This window comes from Triturus cristatus, chromosome 6 (genome assembly GCF_964204655.1).
Source record: "Triturus cristatus chromosome 6, aTriCri1.1, whole genome shotgun sequence".
Lineage (NCBI taxonomy): Eukaryota > Metazoa > Chordata > Amphibia > Caudata > Salamandridae > Triturus > Triturus cristatus.
Genome location: NC_140589.1, coordinates 825,907,275 through 825,928,956, shown reverse-complemented (window position 1 = coordinate 825,928,956; position 21,682 = coordinate 825,907,275). Strand labels below are relative to the sequence as shown.

The 21,682-nt window shown below is 51.3% G+C and overlaps 1 protein-coding gene across 1 annotated transcript in view; it reads left to right on the top strand.

Annotated features, from left to right (window-relative positions):
* The window catches only part of LOC146817937 (uncharacterized), a 1,667,073-nt gene that overhangs the window by 703,530 nt on the left and 941,861 nt on the right, over positions 1–21,682 (top strand). The gene's annotated exons all lie outside the window — the stretch shown is intronic.

The window sequence follows — 21,682 nt, the reverse complement described above, 5'->3', positions numbered from 1 at the left end:
CCCCAGGTATCCGGAGGGGAATGTCAGATTGCCAGTCGAAACATTCCCTCAACGGGTGCAGCGGGACCAGCACGGATTTCTTAGGGTTCAGATGAAGACCCGACGCCTGGCCAAACCGGCGGAGAATCCGGCGGACCCGGGGCCCCGAGATCGCCGGATCAGAAAGATATAGAAGGACGTCGTCCGCGTATAGGGCAATTTTGTCAGGGATCATACCTGGCCAATCCCACCCGCGGAGAGTGGGATCCGACCGGATCAGCACTGCCAGGGGCTCCATGGCCAGAGCGAACAGGAGGGGCAAGAGCGGACAGCCCTGTCGCGTCCCCCGACCTATGGGAAACGGGCGGGATAGAGCCCCATTGACCAACACACGGGCACGTGGGCTCGCATACAGGACACCGACCATAGCGCGGAACCGGGGACCAAAGACCATTCGCTCCAAGATATCAACCAGGTAGGCCCACCCCACTGAATCGAAGGCTTTTTCAAAGTCGACCAGCAGAAGGGCCAGATAGGGGGAAAGGCACCCTCAGTATGCCAGGGCGAGGTGCAAGCGCCGCAGGCAGTGGCTGGTCCCCCAGTCCGGCATAAATCCACATTGGTCCGGGTGGACCAGGGAGGTAAGAGACGGGCGTAACCGCTGCACGAGAACCGTGGCATAGATCTTGAGCTCGGTATTAATAAGGGATATCGGCCGGTAGTCGGAGCAGGACTGTGATGGGGGCTGCGTCTTGGGAAGACAACTATGGTAGCTGTGTCCGTTTCAGGCAAGAACGAGCCCCTCTCCACCACTTCTGCAAACAGGTCCCGAAGTCTCGGGGCCAGGGTCTCACGATAGTGAGCATAGTATTCCTGTGGGAACCCATCTGGCCCCGGGGTCATCCCGGGCGCCAGGTGGCTAATCGCCTCCTCAATTTCCTGCAGCGTAATGGGCAAGTCGAGGGTCTCACACACCTCCTGTCCCAGTCGCCCGAGCACCGCCCCATTCGCCCCCAGCAACTCCGCAAGGGAGATCTCGGACGCCCGGGTGCGGTATAACTGGGAATAATAATCAGCAAAGGTTTGGGCCATTACCACCGAGACCGTGTGGGTCCCGCCAGCGTAATCTTTGATGGCAGGAATGATCCTGCCCGCTTGGGGGTAAGTGGCCAGCCGGTGGAGGAGTGCACCATTCTTATCTCCCCATCCGTAGACCCGGGCTACCGAGGAGCGCCACAGATTCTTCGCTGCCTCCAGAGAGTGTAGGCGGATCTCCTCCCGCAGAAAGGCCAGGCGGCGCGCCCGCGTGGCGTCTCCCAACGCCCCCTGGTTCCGCTCTAGCTCCAAAGCTTGAGCTTCGCAAGCCGCGAAGGCATGGCTCTAACAACGGAGATTCTTGGCAAAACAAAAACAACTGCTAGTCTTGTGGCTGTGTTACTGGTCTGCTCTCACTACGTGGTGATCAGTGATTCACTATACGCAAACCACAAATGCAAATCCGTAAATCCTCACCGCTGCCACCAATGTTAGAAATGAGGGGGCTCTGGTTGACGTAGGTGTGTACCCACAACAAGCAGGGACCCTTTACTTCTTGTCAGGGCGAAGGATGACTCCCCAGAATAACCCCTGCTCACCCTCTAGGTGCGTGGCGCGAGCAGTCTAGGCTAAGTCTCAGGCGTACACGGTTAAGCAAATGCAATTACACATACAGTAAACCCCTTACATGCACCACAAACGGACACCAATCAGGAAGTATATAAAAATAAGCTTTTATGTAGATTCAGCAGATTCAATACAAGGCCCAGTAACGTTAACTGATGGGGCCACAATTCTTAGGAATACGGTAAAGTTCTCTTTGTTACGGAAAGTTCTTTAGGCGGGCACAAGGTAACTGTAGGCCTCAGCGCACTTCGTGCTGAGGCGGCGCCCGGGAAGCACACGGCAGATGACAGGGAAATCAGAACGTTGCGGACCCTGGATCCGATGCGAGCTCGCGGTCGAGTTCGTAAGTACAGTACCTTGTTTCTTAACGCAAAGGCGGGTGCGGGATTTCAGCGGCTCTTCGACAGAAGGGCGAGGCGGCGTCCGAGGCTCCCGCACTTCACGATGGGTGTCTGATCTTCAGGCTCACGACAAGAGCGGGGTGTTGCAGGTGGCGGGTGAGCAAAGCGGGGCAGCCGGGCACGCAGATTACGTCCGGGCCGTCCGATGCTTGGAGATGCTCACAACGCCGATTCCGGCGGGGGCGTGAAGGTGCGCAGCGAGCCTCCGGCGAGCGAGGTGACAGGGGCAGCCCAGCACAGCGTAGGGGGAGCGGCTCAGATCGAGCGAGGCTCTTCCCAAGGCGGGGGCGGCTAAGCAGTCCTGGTCACGGCTCAGGGAGGGACTGGGCACGAGGGTCACAGCTCCGGCGAGGGAAAGGACACCACAGTCCAGCGGCAGGCGAGTGAAGATCAGGTAGAGCCCAATGGTCCTGGGGCTCAGTTCAGGGGGCAAGCTCAGTTCCAAGCCCTTGGAGATCGTTTTGGAAAAGCACAAGTCTTGAAAGTAAAAATAAAGCAAAATCTTCAGCAACAGTTTCTCTTCTCCCCTTTGGCAGCAAGGTCACCACTGCAGGCCAGTCCCCCAGGATAGGGACAGTCTTCCTCCTACAGGTTTCCCGGTGCCTCCTCCTCAGGCAGAGATTCTTCTTGGTCAAAAGCGGATCTAGTTTCTTAGGAGCAGGGCTCCTACATTTATACAGCAAATCTTTTGTTCTCCCAGGCCAGGGGGGCCCTTGCCTAGTTCAGTCCGGTTTCGGAGCACTTTGTTTACGCGATGCAGGCTTCTTCTTTCAGAGTGCAGGGCAGAGTCCTCAGACGCTCCACAGGGGGCGGAGCCGGCATTGAGGTGGCAGAGCACTGTCCTATTCAGAGCCTAGGAGTACTCCTCCCACCCATCTGCCTGTTGATCGTCCTATTCACCACCAGGCTACCTAGCCCTGCCCATCTGGGTTCCCCAGCCCTGTCACTCACACCAGCCGGACATCAGATACACATCACGCAGAGGCGGGCTGAAATGTTTAGGCAAGCAAAGGCCAGCTTTCTAAAAGCGGCATTTGCAAACCCGGAATATTAAAATAAACCTTGGGAAAAGATGTACCTTATTACTCCGAGTTCAGGCATACTAAACTCGATCTTCTACCATGTTCCCTGGGTCGGTTAGGATCATAGGGTGTAACAATCCAAGCCGTCCATACTGGCCTATGAGAACAGGGTAGCCTTGCAGTAGTGAACAACAAGATGGCGGTCATTCACTACTAGGACATGCCACGCATCCAGGCTTGTCCTACCTTAGGCTTACAACGCACCCTGCCCGTGGGCCTACCAGAGGGGTGACTAACATGCAGCTAAGGGAAGGTTTCAGGGACCGGCAAGTGTGGGCACTTGCCAGTCAGCATGTCAGTACCAGACTGCACGCAGGTTCTGCGATGGCAGACCTTAGACATATTTTACCGGCCGCTTCTGTGGGTGGCACAACCCGTGCTGCAAGCCCACCAGCGGTGTTTGCCTTTACATGCCCTGGCGCTCCTGGCGCACTTTACTGGGGTCTGATAGTAAATCAAACAATCCAATCATGGAATCCAACCAACATATACAATTTACAAAGGGAGCACTCGCACCGCGACACTGGTTGGCAGTGGCACAGCGCGCTGAGCGGCCAACACCATAAAAACACATGAGGCACAGCGACAAAAAGAGGAAGGGAGACTCACGCCAAGGTGCCAGGTCGAACATGGGCCAAGAGCAAGGAGCACCGGCGAGTGGTCCGAGAGGCCTCTCGGGAGGATGCGCGCATCCTGCACCCCCGCTCATTCGGTAGACGGAACGAAGATGAGATCGATCCGGGCGTGGGAGTGGTGCGCCGCCGACGTGTGGGTGTACTGGCGAGCCTGTGGGTGCCAAGTCCTCCAGACATCACACAGGCCTTGAGATTCAGCCCAGTTCGACAGCTGCTTCGCGCGAGCGGCTCGGGCAAGGGAGATCGGCCCTGTCGAGTCCAGATGGGGCGCGTAAACAGCATTAAAGTCGCCTCCTAGAACGAGTGAGCCCGCCGGAAGCGTCGGGAGGAGGCCCGCGGTGTAAGAAAGGGCCGTCGGTAAGAGGGATGGTGCCGCATAAAGGGACAGCAAGGTGAGGGGTCGCCCCTCAAGAGTACCACAGACCGCCACCACCATGCCCTGGGGGTCCAAGTGCACCTGGGCCAAGACGAAGGGAAAGGACCTGCGGAGCAAGATAGCCACCCCCCGGGATCCCCTCGCAAAACCTGAGTGCCACACCCTATCATAGCCGTAACGGGTGAGAAAGGGACATTTATTGCCAAGAAGATGGGTCTCCTGGAGGAGGAGCACATCAATCTCCGCACGTTGTGCATACTTAAGGACCGCCATGCGCTTAAAGCGGTCTAGAAGACCATTAACATTCCAGGACAATGCGCGCATGGTGGCCTTAGGAACGGGCGTGTCAGCCATGGTCGTGGACAGAAGAAGGGGTCAATGGAGGCGCGGCTGCGCGAGTTCCCAGAGAGGAGGGACAGCGGGACATCGAGCAGGAGAGCAGGTCAAAGGTTACATGATGCCTTGGAACAACAACAAAGAGGGAGTCACCCCCCACCAACAAAACCCTCCCTAGGAGGAATAAACAACCCCAAACCAACCCCAATCCCCCACCCCCCACCCTTTACTTCGAAAACAGAAGCATCTGTCGCCCTAACGAAATGGAACAACTACCAAGCTAAAACGCTCGGGCGTGAGCACTAGTGGACCCCTGATACAGCAGAAAACAAACCTGATTTACCTGCCCTGGCCGAGCGCAACAAACACAGCGGAGCACTCCAGCCCAACCCCGAGCACCAGCAACCTGGCGGGGAGACCCCCCACCTCCCCCCGACAAAACACAGACAGCAGAAGAATGTCAAATGGTAGGGCTGCGTGAAAGGTCCGAGGTGTCTATAGGCACGGCAGGCCAGGCCGCGTAATCCGCCAGCCGGGGTGACACGGCCCGCCGTCCGACAGCCGCGGGACTGGCGGGTGCAGCCGAGGAGGCAGAAGAGTCCCTCGACCCCCGGCGCGGCCGTCCCCTGGAGCGTGTGATGACCGCCTCTCCCTCTGTATGCTCCCGGGGCAGCGTGTGGCGCCGCCGGCGGGGTCTCGATGACCGGGGCATCCCCCGCCTCCCCCGCCCGCCCACAGGTGATCCGTGTCCAGAGCGGTGCGGGGAGTGCTCTTCCGTTAACCAGGACCAGGCCGCTCGTGGCGTGTCAAAAAATATTGGCTTGTGCTAGAAGATGACCCGAAGGCGGGCCGGGAACTGAAGCTGGTATTGAAGGCCCAGGGAGCGCATCTTCTGTTTCACCTCAGTATAGGATCGTCGCAGTTCCTGGACTTCTCGAGTGTAATCCGGGAAGACCATGATCGTGTGATTTTGGTATTTGAGGGTGTCCGTGCGCCGGGCCTCGCGAAGAATGGCATCCCTGTCCCGGAAATTAAGGATCTTGAGGATGAAGGGCCGGGGGGGCGCTCCGGGGGGCCTGGGGGCCAGGGTGCGATGGGCCCTCTCTACCACGAAGGAGGCAGACAGGCTGTCTGCCGGTATCCAGGATCTGAACCAGCGTTCCATAAAGTCATCCGCACGGCCCGATTCGACCCCCTCCGGGAATCCCACCAGGCGCAGGTTACTGCGCCGGGCGCGGTTTTCTGCATCTTCGACCCGGCGATGTAGTTCCTTGGAGTGGGTGGTCAGTTCTCAGACCTGGTCCTGCAGGTGGCGGATATCATCCTCAGCGGTGGATATTCTGGATTCGGCTTTGAGATGCGGGCGGTAACGATCCGCAAGTCTTGCCGGAGAAGAGCGACATCTACCTTGACCTCTCCCACCATGCCTTCCAGGGAGGCGCGAGACGAATTTATGGCCTTCAGGATGGCAGCAAGGTCTGTGGCGGGGGCCGGGGCCGGCTTGCCGGGAGGGCCTGACCCCCTCTCGGAGGTTGTGTACTGGTCCATCCCGGTTTGGGTGGCCACAGGCGGCTGCTTGGCTGTCTTTTCTTTACCCATGGTGAGGGCACCCCGGGCGCGGAGGTCGGCGAGGCCGGACAACTGGTGAGGGATGCACCTCTAGGACGTCCACGGAAGCCGACGAGGCGAAATGTAGGCAGAAGGAGGCACGGTCAGGGCACCCCACGTAGGGAGAAGGCCAGGCACCGCCAGACCCACAGTTCGTTCCCCGGCGAGCCTCCCAGCAGGACAGCCGGTCACCTCCCAGAGCTCGTCGCCACAGCAGCGCCTGCAACCTTCCACGGGCAAGGCGAGGCGTCGTAACTCAGTTCAGGGCCCCGAGCCGATACAACGCCCACCGACTCCCTCGCAGGTGACAGGCCTCCAAGGCACCGCCAAATGCGCGTCCGTGCGCAAATGACCCCTCTCAGGGAGCCCCTCACCAGCACGGTCGTCGTCCAACTCCAAGGGGGGCGTCGACACAGGTCGGACTTCTCCCCCAGGGGCCCGAGCACTGCGCCCCCAGCAAGGCCAACCTCGGAGCAGTGAGAGAGGAGGGGGGGGGAGGCCACACACCCCCTGACCGCCGGTCTGCGGCCCGAACCCAGAAGGGGACCCCACGGTGCCCGGATCACCCCAGGTAGCCTCAGCAGGACGGGTCCAGCGCCGCAGACAGGAGGAGGAGGGGGGGCCTGGCCCCCAGCCGCCGACGCCCAGCCCGATGGGGGGGTGTCCCCACCGCACCCGGCCCCCACAGCCGCCCCGGCAGGCTCCGGCGATGTCTCCCCCGCAGCCGCACTCACCGCCTGCTCCACCGCACCATCCTGCCTCCGGGGGTCAGCCTCACGTCTCCTGGGCCCCCACGGGCTGCCACCAGACCGGAGCCCTGCTTCTCTGTCCGTGGCGGGGCCTGCAGCGGCCGCGTGTCCGTCTCCTTCCCTCTGCCGGCAGGATCGGGCCTACACCCCTCGTGGGCTCCGCGGGCTCAGGTTGTAGCCCGCCCGCGCCGCAGCTCCAAGGCCGCTGCCGTCCACCGCCGGTCCTCCGAGGCTTCCAGACAGGCCACGCGGGGACAACGGCACTCCAGGTCCGGGCCCAGGACAGCGGGACAGCTCCGCACTTCGCAGCGCCCGGAGCGGGCCGGCCAGGGCAGTCCAGAGCGGAGCCAGAAGGACTCGTGGGGTCCAGTGCCGGGAGCCTCACTGAAAGGCGGCCATGCCGGTCAGGCGCCACCTAGTGCCTCCCGGAGGTAAATTTTATGTCTAGAAAGCAAGTTTATAATTTAATTAGGCAACTGCCTTTCTAGACACAGAACGTATGTACTGGATAAAAGACCACTTTTTAATAACATGGTCTGGGTTGCTTCTCAATCTGACATATTTTAAAATGCTGCCTTCTAGCTTCATCTCTGCTCGGTGCGCCGTACTGAGATAATTGATTATTTATTTATTTATATTTGGAGCTTATATAGCGCGCAGCTACCACCAACGGGGGTGTCCCGGCGCTACGGACGGTAAGCATCAGTAAGTTTCTCAGCGTGGCTAAGGGTTGGAAAACAGCCAGGTTTTTAAATTGCGTAGGAACAGGCATTCAGATTTAATCATACGAAGAGACAAAGGCAGGCTGTTCCATGATTGGGCATTTATAACTGCGAAGGCTCTGACCCCCATTCTGGAGTGACGAAATCAGGGAGTACATTAGAGGCACAGATGATTTGATCTAAGTGATCGGTTAGACTGGGCATGCTTAAGTCTGGCTCTGAGATAAGCAGGCCCTTGGCCTTCATTGCTCTAAATGCTAGGACCAGAGAGTTGAACTATATGCGGCTTGTCACGTGAAGCCAGTGTAACTTTTTTAAGTGAGGAGAAATTGAGTGATGATAAGGGATGTTGTATATCATCCTTTCCGCCCCATTTTTTACAATCTGGAGGCGTTTGACCAAATAGGCCGGTGCTCCAACATACAGGCTGTTCGCATAGTCCAAGTGTGATGTTAAAGGGCGTGGATAATGGTCCTACGTGTATCCATGGGCAGAAAAGGGAGAATTTTACAAATCATGTGAAGCTTACCGAAGCACGCAGAAATTACCTTATTTCTTTGAGCCTTGCAAGACAATTCGTTGTCAAATTGGAAACCAAGATTCCTAGCTGAGTTCATCGGTATAGGGGGAGGGTTCAACTCAGGTGGCCACCAAATTAAAAGGTAGAGGGGTTTTTTTTAATTAAAAAACAACACCTCGGTTTTATCTGAGTTGAGCCTGAGAGTGTTGAATGACATCCAGGACGAGATGTTGCTCAGGCAGCGTCTGAAGTTGGAAAAGCTGGCGTCAGAGTGATCTCTAAATGAAAACAGAAGCTGAGTGTCATCAGCGTAAGAGATCACTCTGACCCCACATGATTCAGCGACCATAGCCAGCGGTGAAAGATAGACATTAAAAAACAGTGGGCTCAGGGCAGAGCCCTGAGGGACACCGCAGCTTAGTGGTTTTTTCTCTGAGACAAAAGGTTGAAGATGGACCTGTTGAGTACGACCACTTAGGAAGGATCTAATCCAGGCCAGAGGGGTGCCCTGAACCCCGAGACTATACAGTCTGTCTGTCAATATGGCATGGGAGACCGTATCGAATGCCGCGGACAGGTCGGGGAGCAGAAGCATAGCCGCCTCGCCTGCGTCCACGCATTCGCAAATAGCCTCAGTCACCTCCAGCACTGCAGTCTCTGTACTGTAACCGGATCTAAATCCGGATTGCGAGTCGTGGAGAAGTTGTCCAGACTCAAGGTAGTTAGAAAGTTGTTCTTGTACTACTTTCTCCAGTATTTTGGCTGGTTTAGGTAAAAGGGGGAGATGGGTCGGTGGTTACTGAACACCGATGGGTCAGCTTCAGGTTTTTTCAAAATTGGGACCAGCATGACTTGTTTCCGAGATGTAGGGAAATGACCAGTTTGTAATGAGGTGTTCTAGATCATATTCAATGGAGAAATGATAAGAGGGGCGAGTGAACTGAATAATTGAGCCAGACATGGATCCAAAGGGGAGCCTGATTTGCAAGCGAACATTTTTTTCAAAGAGGTATCGATCGGGATAGTGTTAAAGGATGTAAATGCCGCCTCCATGGGTACCCTGGAGTCAAGGACCGGGACTGACAGGGACTGGTTGAACAAAGAGAAAATATCTATAATTCTTTCGTGAAAAAAGTTAGATAAGCCATCACAGAGGCTTTGGCTAGGGCAGTTCGAACTGGATAATGCAGTTGGTTTGGAAAACTGTTTCACTATTTTGAACAGAGTTTTGGAGGAGTTATCAGCAGAGCTGATTTTCCCAATAAAGTACTCTCTCATTACACTACGTTTCAATTTGTGGAACTTTTTAATAGCGGCTCTATAGGTGGATTTAATGTCTGGATCATAGGATTGTCTTTAGCTCCGCTCCAGCTTTTTACAATGGCTCTTCTCAGCACGCAAGGCGGGGGAGAACCAGGGTGCTGAGGGTTTTAACCTAGAGGAAACTAACGGGCGCATAGGGGCAATAGCGTCAATGTCTGAGTATTACCAGGGATTAAACTTTGAGACATCAGTGTCTAGATCCCCTACTGACTTCCAAGAGGCACTATAAAGTGCAGGGGCTGGCGAGGCACAAGTGATTTTGAACCATTTCCTACCATAGTCCCTGGCCTTAACTGGAATGTCAGAGCGAGGGATAGGAGCCAGACTAAATGGGATTAGAAAATGGTCTGACCAGGTGAGAGGCAAAGGAGAAGTTGTGGTCAGATTTGGATGATTGGTGAACAATAAGTCCAGCGTATGGCCGGCCAGATGTGTGGGGCCACTATCCCGCTGGGTGAGATTGAGGCCCTCCATGGTGTCCAGGAGCAGTCCCGCTTTGGTGCAGGAAGTATCGTCCACATGTAAGTTAAAATCTCCTAAAATAGTAAAATTAGAGTGCTTAAGCGATAGGTCAGCAGCCGTGGTGTATAAATCAGTGAGAGATTGGGTGGAAGAATCAGGAGGTCTGTATACAAGAATGCCTGCCAGGATAGAATTTGCGGCTTCCGAGATGCTAAAATACATGGTGTCTAGAGGGCCAGTGTTAGAAAGTTTCCTAGAGACGATCTTCCAGCCTGATCGTAAGATCATCAAGCAATCCCCCCACCTGCCTTGGTGCCAGTACGATTAATCCCCACAAAACGATAGTCGGGGGAATGGCAAGATTAAGGTCAGGATTAGAGGAATCTTTTACCTGCGTCTCCGTTAGAAACATTAAGTCCCAGGAATGAGATGTAAGGGATCGCCAGATATCTCCCGAGTGATGGGGTAGCGATCTACAGTTGAGCAGGCACACCTTGATGAAGGAGGAGGGGCCAGAGGGCTCAACTACAGGTCCGGTAGAGAAGGGAAATGATCTGGATGGTGCAACAGGACATGGCTTAAAAGAAAATGGACATGTGCCACAGTTAAAATGGTCGTTGACAGACCTTCAGAATTTACAAAGCACCGGGGCGTTGCACCCTTTATTTCTAATATCCAGTAATTGGGACCTGGACCAACATATACGTGTCCCGGGGGGGCAGCCGGCAGCATGGCTGGCGCTAGTCGCGGGACAGGCACGGACGGGCGCAGACGGGCTTGCCTTAGGTGCGCCTTGGGCACGCCAGCGGCGTACCCGCTGCACGCTTCTGCTGCGCGTAGGGAATGACATGGCCCTTAAGTATCAGCAGGGCTGATAGTGCCAGAGCGCTAACCTGTGACTCCTCCCCTCGGTAAACCAATGACAATGTAGTCAAACAGCCTTTTTACCCACTGGCAGGCAGTGTGAAAAACGTGCACAGCATGCAGCCTGAAGGAAAGCGCTCTCAATCCTGACATTCTACAAACACTGGCAAACCACTCATTTAAATGTAGATATGGCATATGCTGCGAAATAACATTGCTTGCTTGGTCACAGTGCCTCTGCGGCTTTGAAAAAGATAGGCACAGAGCTCCTTTTACAACCGTCACCTTGCTTACCACTAGTAAGTTTTATTTAAGTAACATTTAGGTAGCGCTTTCTGATCATACTATGGTGCTGAAGCGCTTTGCCAGTGCACCAAATTATTACTCACTTGCAGACTCGTTCATTCAAAAAGTTACGGGTTGCAATTATAAGGGGATGTATGACGTTACAACGCATACTTTTACAACGCATGCACTTACAACGCAATTTTTACAACGCAACATCCACTACAACGCATTCCATTACATCGCATGACACTACAACGCATTTTTAAAAACTACTTTTACAACGCATTCCATTACATCGCATACTACCTTTACAACGCATACAATTACAACGCATAATATTACATTGCATTTAAGGTAAGTATTGGATAGTATAGGGGTAAAAATTACTATTCTAACTCCAGGGGGTGCAACAGTAGGGTAAGTGTTGGATAGTATAGGGGTAAAAATTACTATTCTAACTCCAGGGGGTGCAACAGTAGGGTAAGTGTTGGATAGTATAGGGGTAAAAATTACTATTCTTACTCCAGGGGGTGCAACAGTAGGGTAAGTGTTGGATAGTATAGGGGTCAAAATTACTATTCTAACTCCAGGGGGTGCAACAGTAGGGTAAGTGTTGGATAGTATAGGGGTAAAAATTACTATTCTAACTCCAGGGGGTGCAACAGTAGGGTAAGTGTTGGATAGTATAGGGGTAAAAATTACTATTCAAACTCCAGGGGGTGCAACAGCAGGGTAAGTGTTGGCTAGTGTAGTGTAATATTATGCGTTGTAATGGTATGCATTGTAAAGGTAGTATGCGATGTAATGGAATGCGTTGTAAAGGTAGTTTTTAAAAATGCGTTGTAGTGTCATGCGATGTAATGGAATGCGTTGTAGTGGATGTTGCGTTGTAAAAATTGCGTTGTAAGTGTAGTGCGTTGTAAAAGTTGCGTTGTAAAGGTTGTTCCCCTTATAAGGCACAATAAGTGCGATATCAGCAATCGTGGGTACTATACTAAGCAAATATACACTATAAAATATGCCAAAAGAGCGGCTTACACTTGGAAAGAATTGTTTTGAACTTACATACCACATTGTGGGTTCTTACAACAGAAACATGATCTTAATATATAATATCTACTGTAATATTTATGCTTTGTACATTTGTTGTTCCCTCGCCGTGTTATGTCTGTGGACCAAAATGTGTCCCTCTCTTTTACGGGCACGTTGTCATTTACAACACCAATAGCTCTAACTTTCACAAATGCGAGACCTATTGCATTGCAAATGCTTGGTGATAGTGCTATCAGACTCATGACGGATAAAGGAAGGGTGCGCCAAAACGACATCCGAGACCTGATAGCCGATGTGGAGTTAATGGAAGGTGTCAGATCGCCACATGCTAAGATTGCCACATAGCATTAGGGCGAGTTCAGGACAGGTGGGTGCGAACGGAAACATACAAGACTTCGCCCAAGTCACCCTAAGGCCAGAAATAGCGGCAAACTTAGACAACACGTAGGCCAGGTCAGTAGGGATAGACTCGTGGTCACAGAGGTAAAGGAGAAGATCGTCCACATAGAAGGATACCACGTGGGTCTCACCTCCCAGGGGTATACCCCAATCAGTCCCTTGCATACGAAGGATGGCTGCTAAGGGCTTGATGGCCAGGGAGAAGAGGAGGGGGGACAGCAACCATCCCTGACGGGTGCTGCGGCACACTGGAATGGGATCAGATATGTGGGAGCCCACTTTTACCCTAGCCGTTGGCGCAGAGCAGTCGCACCAGGCAGATAAACCGAGGCCAAAACCCATAACGGGGCAGCGTAGCAAAGAGAAACTCCCATTCCAGTGAGTCAAATGCCTTCTCCAGGTCAAGCACCAGACATGCAGAAGAGGGCCAGCAGGTCGATGAGTAGGTGGCCACTTGGAAAAAATGCTGCAAGTTAAGGGAGGTGTTTCGGGCTGGCACAAACCTGTTTTAGTCTGAGTGTACCATCGATTAAACCAAGGGCGCCAACCTATCCGCCAGGATTTTGGCCAGAATTTTGTAGTCCATGTTTAGTATGACCAAAGGACGGTAAGAACCCAAGGCAGCAGGACCGCTGTCTGGCTTAGGAAGGGAGATTAGAATCACTTCCCTCTGATGCCAGGAGGGTAGAAGCCTTCAATGGTTCTGTGAATAAAACATTGAGATGCGGAACCATGGACGAGGTGCAAACTTTGTAATATGTAGGCCGTCTGGTGGGGCCTTTCCAGATGGCAGAGAATAAATGGCTTTGTGGATCTCAGAGCGCGAAATAGATTCTTCAAGGTCTTTCCACTGAGTGGGAGAGAGAGCCGGCAAATGTATATGGGAGAATAAGTTAATGAAGAGCTCAGGGCTGAGCGTAATTGTGGATTTATATAGTGAGGAATAATGACAAGGGAATTCTGCATGTATTTCGTTCTGTGTGTGCAGGAGTCGGCCATTTGAGGCACGCAAGGATTGGATGGGATGTCGGGGATGCTCCTGATGTATTAGCCACGCCAACAGCAGTCCCTCGCAGGCTGATGCTGCGTGTGTCTGCGCTGAGTGTCCAAAGTAATTAAGGCACGTCAGGTGCTGCAGAAGTGCGGTGTGTTCGTCATGGGCACTCTCCTGCAGGTGCCCGGAGTCTGGGCATGTCACAGATCGGGTCTCGAGATGCATCAACCTGCCCTCAATCTTGGCAACTGTATCATCTAACTGCTTATGGATGTTCCATACAATGCCTAAACTTTGCCCCCGTAGGGCCACCTTGAAGGTGTCCCATTTGGTGAGCCGGTCGAATGCCATATCTACATTAAGCTCAAAATATTCTGCTATGGCGAACCCCAGGGACTTTTGAAACGGCGGGTCCTCAAGCGCAGCCGGCCGGAGACACCACATGGAGATGACAGGAACCTCTTTTTCACTGGCTAGTATTAATAACTGAGGATTATGGTGCAAGAGTGTGCAACCTTAGTAATCAATGTGGCGCATTGTGGGGAGTATGGCGTTTGACCCTATTATACGGTTGAGTCGTACGTTTAGGTTGTGCAGGGCCAAATAATAGGAATAAACTCTTAGGGATGGATAAAGTGCATACCAGAGGACCACTAGGGTCCAATGTTTTAGCCAGTCGATGTATGCGTTAGATACAGCTACTGTGCACTTCAGCGAAGGAAAGGAGCGATCCAGAGTAATCTCGATAACAGCATTAAAGTCGCCACCAATAAGTCATGGGATCGCGCTCCATCCAGACAGGATGCTAGACAGGACGTGCAGGTAGGCGACCTGATCCGTGTTGGGGGCATATAGCTCACCGAGTAAGACCTGCTTACCATCCAGTTGGCCTCGGACAAGCACATATCGGCCTTCAGCATCTGTCACCACCTCTTTTGCAGTGAATGGGGTTCCCGGTTTCACCCATACCATCATCCCCCGGACATGTGAGGAGTAGTTTGTGGCAAACACCTGGCGCTACCAGCCACACCAGAGGTGTTCAGCTTTGGAAGATACCAAAAGCAGCGCTTGTAGGAGTGCAATGTGAGCACACCTGCTCCGGAGGTAGCAGTACACAGCATACCCCTCACAATCCAGGTGATTATATTAGTGTGAGTTAAAGGGACAATGCAGTGAGTCTGTGTGTCCTCTCTCTACTCTTGTGTGTTAGGGGCTGTAATGCCCATGTGGGGGCCAGAGAACAAGTCTAAGTGGCAGGGCAAAGAGTGTGTGGGCAGCAGAACATGACCTGAAAAAATCATAATAAAGGGGGAAAGATATCTAACAAGGAGAACATTATCAGAGCAGTAGCACCAAAAGCGGCCACCCAAACCATCTAACTGCATGTAACAGCCGCTGAGTGTGCTAGCTTAACCAAGGGGTTGTGGAAGTGTATAAGTAACACCAAGTGCCCCCTCTGTGCTATGCGTTATGCACGAGCAGACAATATTTATCAATGACCAAATATTTGCATTAAAGCAGCATATCAGATAATCTCCACACCCACCCCGCCAAGGAGAACGCAGGCCCAAGCCAGGCCCCTATCCCTCGAGGATTCAAACTTAGCAAGTGAAGCAACCATATATCACTTAGTCAGAAGGGTAAACAGTGCTGTAGGCAGTGTTAGAAGTGGGGGGGAACGGAAGGGCACGGCGTGCCCCTACTTTTAAAAATTATGCTAGTCCGTTCCCCTACTTCTTGATTTAAAAAAAGCGTCCCGGGACTGTCCTAATTCCCGGTTCTAGTAAGGGCTTGAAGGCAGGCGCGATACGCCTTGGGGCTCAAAGTGCTTCAAAGCTCCCCCCACCTCCCCCGTCGTGTGTGTGCGCCCGGGCGCGCACACACAGACAGTTTTTGAGATACTCGCAGCCGTACCTGAGTACTTCACAGGTCTTTAAAAGACCATTTACATGTTAACGAGGCTTTGTTTATTTTTTCACCCCTTCATCTCCAACAGGGGCATGGCGAAAGGCGACAAATCCTTTCTTTGGCCGCGGTAACCTTTGCCTGCTGTCCTGCTGCGTGGATATTCTTTTTCTATGCAGGGCAGGAGAAAAGAAGTTTGTTTATTTTGATTCACCTTTCCCAACCCCTGCAGCTGCTTATCACTTCAGGCTGCGACACTAAGATTGACTAATGGAGTTTAAGCTAGAGCAACGGGAAAGGACCAGTAGTAACTTAAGTACATGTATGTTTTACGGCAGATTCTGTGAAAATGAGGGATTTCAGCCGTATCTGAGCCTAGTTACTCGACCCTCCCATAGGTATGTTATTACCAGATTCAGGTTTGGGATAGTCCATCATCTTGTGGCCTACCCGTGTATTAAAAAACATCCGGTAGGCCCATGCCCATGTGATAACGTATCAGCTCAAAGCACCATGCACTTTCTTCTGTTATGTAACCTTTATGATAATTATCGTCAAGCCTATCTCAAACCTATCCTGTTAAAATATGGAGTTAGGAATATACAAGTTGCTATGAAGTTGCTTTTTAAATCATATCCTGATGTATGCTTTTTTACTGCCACCTTCCTCCTATCAGCTATCAAAGCAAGGCCTGGTATGCTTTTTTAATTATTTAAATGTTTTAATCATGTAACCTGTCCGCAATTTTATAATGTGATATGTTTATTGTATTTGTTGTGTATTTGCTTTGCTTTTATGGACTTGTGTTTTAAGCTCCGAATAAAGCCTTATGAAATGAAATGACTAATGGAGTAGGTAGGAGAATGTGTCACTATTTGTTTTTCTTTTTAAATCTGCACAGGCGCAGCAGGACATGTACTTCGTGTGTGCTTCATTTAATCCGTTTTTATCATTATCATGGCTGATGCAGGATAACAATAGGACAATAAAAAGATGCCCAGATAACGCTGGGGATTAATGATCCTGCTGGAGAGCAATCATTTCTCTGTTAGTAGTTAAGTGCAGATGAACTGTATTTTATGTGGAAGCTCAGTGGGTTACTGTCATTGTGACAGAGATCCTTGTGTTACTTGCAGTTCAGAAGTTACAATCCTAACATCGGACAGTGACCAATGAACTGTCATCAAAGAGCTGTATGCAAACCTGAATGATATAGTTAGAACTTCGCATTTTTTGTTTTGTGATATAGTTAGAACTTCCCCAGTCTTTCATTATTCTAATGTTGCTAAAATGAGTATCTTTGGGCAGATATACATTTTTATCAGTACAGCCAACCCCTAACCACTGGAGTACTCTGTAAATCTTGAGTTTGTGCTTCTCCAGACCAAACCCTCTTAAAATAACTGCCCACCAGTATGGATGACATGTGATTCATACACCTTGTAATCCTCATTGGCTTATGTGACATTCCCTGTAGGCTGATTTACATACTTGTATGATTCGTCGTGTAATGTGTGCGTGGTGTAAAGTACTGACACACACTACACTGATATGAGTAGCGCTACACAACAAATGAAATGCATATGAGAGAGGGGCTACATAAAGATGAGGGGCACTGTTGGAGGGTGGCAGTGAGGGAATCCGAGGAGGAGGTAGTGGGAGTGGCTATGGAGCGATGAGGGGCACTGTTGGAGGGTGGCAGTGAGGGAATCCGAGGAAGAGGTCATGGGGGGGAGGGGGGAGCTAGGGAGAGATATGGGGCACTGCTGGAGGATGGTAGTGAGGGATTCTGAGGAGAAGGTCATGAGGGGGAGGGGCTACAGCGAAATGAGGAGCACTGGTGGAGGGTGGCAGTGAGGGAATCCGAGGAGGAGGTCATGAGGGGGAGGGGCTATGGGGAGATGAGGAGCACTTGTGGCGTATGGCAGTGATTATTGGTGTGGCGCCAAAAAAGACTTTCTCATCAGCGCTAAAGCCGGCCTTGTCATGGCCTTTCTGTTTTGGTTTATTTAATTAGCAGTCGGGTCATAAGGGCTACTGTGGTACATACTTTAAAGTGTGTGCTAATTAAATTTACTGCTATATTCAATGTTTTAAGTTTGAAGGTGATTTTACTAATGTTTTTACCGGGAAAAATGAAAGTGGAGCCCGATGGTGCCTGATATGGGGCTGGGGCCCAAGGTCAGCTGTGAGATAAGGTGCACTGGAGAGGAGTAGTGGATAATCAAGCCTGTAAGGGAGTGCGTTGCAGAGTCTGGGGTCAGGTGGAGGTAGCAATGAAGAGGGATCCTCCATGAAGGCTCGAACAGAGGGAGCCCAAATAGTGTCACTTGCCTGATACTACCACCTCAGAAACCTCCTCTTCTCATCAAAGGAAAATTACATAGAAAAAACAGTTTTTGAGAGTGATAATATTTAGAAAGAGATTTGGAAAAGAGTGCGATTTACTGGGCCTTGTAAGACTAAGAAGAGATAAAGGAGGGCCCGGAGGGTGTTGCTACTCCCAAGATAATTTTGAAAAAAAAACTATAGGGTCAAATACTGCTTTTTATTTTCAACACCCCATTTTTACCCAAATTCTCTCAAAAGCCATTACTGTGCCAAGACAACATCCCCAGGAGTTGACCACATTTTTTTTCAAGATGCACAATAAGTAAATATTTACCTCCACTTTGCCAAGGCCTGTGTTTTGTCCTGCTTGCTCACATGTTATCTCACTCAGGCTCACTACCCCCATTATTCATTCTCATTCACTTTCCCTTTTACTCAAAATTGCTCACTTGCACTCACTCTTCAACATTCGGTATCACATTCTCACTCACTCAGTCTCACCACTTTTTCCTACTCTGATTACCTCATTCTAACTTACAGTTTCACTTACTCTACGTGACTCCTTCTCACTCACTTTCTCTCACTTTCATCGACATACACTCTTTCACTCATGCTCAGTTACATTCAGGCACTCAATCATTCACACCCACATTTACTTACTCGCACTCATTCTTCTTTGCAGGACACTTGAATACATATGTGCTATACTATGTTTGAGCAGCTAGCTGGCTGACATGAATAAGAATTATTTATTTATTTATCTCACTTGTAAAGCGCACTCTCACCTAACAGGCATCCTGGCGCTGACAATCAAAAGTGCACAATTTGTGGATAAGAAGGAGCCCTTGTGGGTTTCCGTGAGTCAGATCAGATTCTCTTGAAGAGTTCCTTTGTCTCTGAGCCCTGCTTAACACATGTGTACAGGAGGAGCCCTATATTCATGTCCTCAATGTTTGAGACAAAAAATACTCATTGATTTCTGAACGAGAGTAAAGCGTTAAGGTAACATGTCGTTCCTGCTTATATTTTGCATGCTTTACATAATCCTGCATTCCCTATGAGTATTTGCTTTTCCCAGAATGTTGTTACCTTTTTTCAGGCACTGCATAATTTGAAATGAGTCACATCCAGGTGCTTATAATGGGGCAGAATTGGGTTGTAGGTGAAGACAGTGCGAGTTTCACTCAGGGGGGCAGAAAGGTGTTCGGTGGGGATAGGATGTGGCATTATGGCCAGAGCTACCAAATTTGGAACTGGGGAACCTGGTTCAGCCCTCATGCCTTGTCCATCAGACCACTCCTGAGGGAGCACCCATGATAGACTTTAGAAGGCCCCACTAGACCTTAGAAGCCCTGGTCTCTTAGCACCAGCAGGTGAACCCTACCGGTGGCCAGTTGGGTAAACTTGAAACCCTGTCCACCACAATTCATACCCAGGTTCACCACCAGTCTTGCGGGCAGGTCTACAAAGCAGCACACCCTAGAGCAGCAGTGGCTTTGTCACACAGTAGTTTTCCTGCAGTCTCCCACACAACCCCCACGGTTTTTGACGCAGTCATAGATTTACAAGGACTTGTAATCCTGGGAATGTGGCAAAATCTTGCGCTGCCCCAGAGGAGGCATAACTAGGAGAAATATCTTTATTTCTCCTTGCTTTTTCCTCTTTCAAACTGTGCTTTATTCTGCAGCCCACATAGAAAGATGAAAAAGCCTCTCAAGATTGTTTTTGTACAGGAAGGTGCCCCTTCCTGCACAAAAACAATCCTGCATGCAAAGGAGGCACCCTTGCACCATGGGGCAAGTGTGCCTGCGTTGAAGCTAGGCGGTCGAAATGGCGCCAGTGCAGGGGGAAAAGACCGGAATGCACCATATTGGATAAATACGGCACATTCCCGCCCTTTCCCTGTGACGCAGGGCAGCGCAGCAAAGTAACTTGCTGTGCTGCCCTGCGCCACCATTCCCATAAATATGTCCCTAAGCTCACAAATAGTAAATTGACCACACTAATTATCTGTGTAAGAGCATGTATTGATAAACACAATGAGCCACTGACCTTTTTCTTGGACCTTGTTGAGTTGCCAAGCACAGCAGCAGATCTAATCTTAGATACCTTACTTGCATGCTTAGAGAGACACGGTTTTACTGATGAGTATTTAAAAAGTCATTTGGTTCAGCTTGTAACAGATGGTGCTTCCAATATGATAGGTAGGAAATCCGGTGTGGCAACTTTTCTGAAACTGAAATATCCACAGTTGAGTGTATGGCACTGTGCTAACCACAAGCTGGAGCTTGCTGTGGGTGATGTTTGTAAAGAAGTCGCAGGCATTAATCAGCTCAAAAATTTTTTGGATAAACTATATACCACCTACCATGCCTCTCCGAAAAATCAGAGAGAGCTTGGGGAATGTGCTCTGGAGGTAGAAGTAAGACTTCTGGCAATTGGAAAGGTGCTAGATGTACGTTGGGTGTCCTCAAGTGAAAGATCTGTGAGAGCTGTTTGGAATAACTACAAGGGACTTATTAAACATTTTATGGAATCTTCCGAAGACTCAACGAGGAGTGACATTGAGCAGAGGAAATATGCTGGTTTAAACCGTTTTTTAACCTCCCTGGTGTTTGTTGAAAATATGGGCATTTTATATGATGCTCTCACAGAATTGGGTGACCTATCCAGAAGGCTGCAGCGGCGTGATATGACCATATATGAGGCCGATCGTTCAATACAGATGCAGATTTTAGTGTTTGAATCAATGGCTGATGCACCTGGGCCCTTTGTTTGCTACAACTGCATTAGATGCTGCTGAACGGATGCAGTTTGCTGGTGTAGGACTGCAACAGGACAAAGGCTATGTTAGCATCAATAGGGCACAGTTCTTTAGGAGCTTAGCAAATAACCTGCGAAAAAGGATGAAAATGTCTAATGCATCAAATGTTTCTAGATGCACAACCACAAACAATGATGAAATAGAATACAAAGAGTTAGTACATAGAATGAAACTCCTACAACCAGTTTATTGGCCAGATCCAGTAGACATCTTATACGGTGAGGGAGAATTACAAAACCTTTGTAGCAGGTTGCATGTATTTGATACCAGGCAGTACATCCTTGGTTTCAGAGAGTACAAACAAAATAAAAATTGCATCTCTGAAAGCCTGAAACCATTAATGCACAAGAGTCTCAGCTCATTCCGAGCACGACTGGAGCAGTTCTCACCCACAGGAGCAGCCCCTCAAGGATAATCAGCACCGCTGCCCGGCTAGGAAGCCCCAGCACATCCCGCGGCCGCAGAGGAGGGAGAGGCGCTGGCCCCGGGACTGCGAGGACCAGCACACAACAGCTCCAGCTGGTCCTCTTCCCGTGCGAGCCGCGCCCCCTCCCAGTGCCACGCCCCCACCTGAGCGCGATAACTCCTCGCGGCACCCGCTTCGCGGGTGCCACTCGCCAAGAGTCTCAGCTCATTCCGAGCACGACTGGAGCAGTTCTCACCCACAGGAGCAGCCCCTCAAGGATAATCAGCACCGCTGCCCGGCTAGGAAGCCCCAGCACATCCCGCGGCCGCAGAGGAGGGAGAGGCGCTGGCCCCGGGACTGCGAGGACCAGCACACAACAGCTCCAGCTGGTCCTCTTCCCGTGCGAGCCGCGCCCCCTCCCAGTGCCACGCCCCCACCTGAGCGCGATAACTCCTCGCGGCACCCGCTTCGCGGGTGCCACTCGCCAAGAGTCTCAGCTCATTCCGAGCACGACTGGAGCAGTTCTCACCCACAGGAGCAGCCCCTCAAGGATAATCAGCACCGCTGCCCGGCTAGGATGCCCCAGCACATCCCGCGGCCGCAGAGGAGGGAGAGGCGCTGGCCCCAGGACTGCGAGGACCAGCACACAACAGCTCCAGCTGGTCCTCTTCCCGTGCGAGCCGCGCCCCCTCCCAGTGTCACGCCCCTATCATCAACCACAGCATAAAGGCAACCCCTGTAACGCGTATCGCGGGACGCGTGC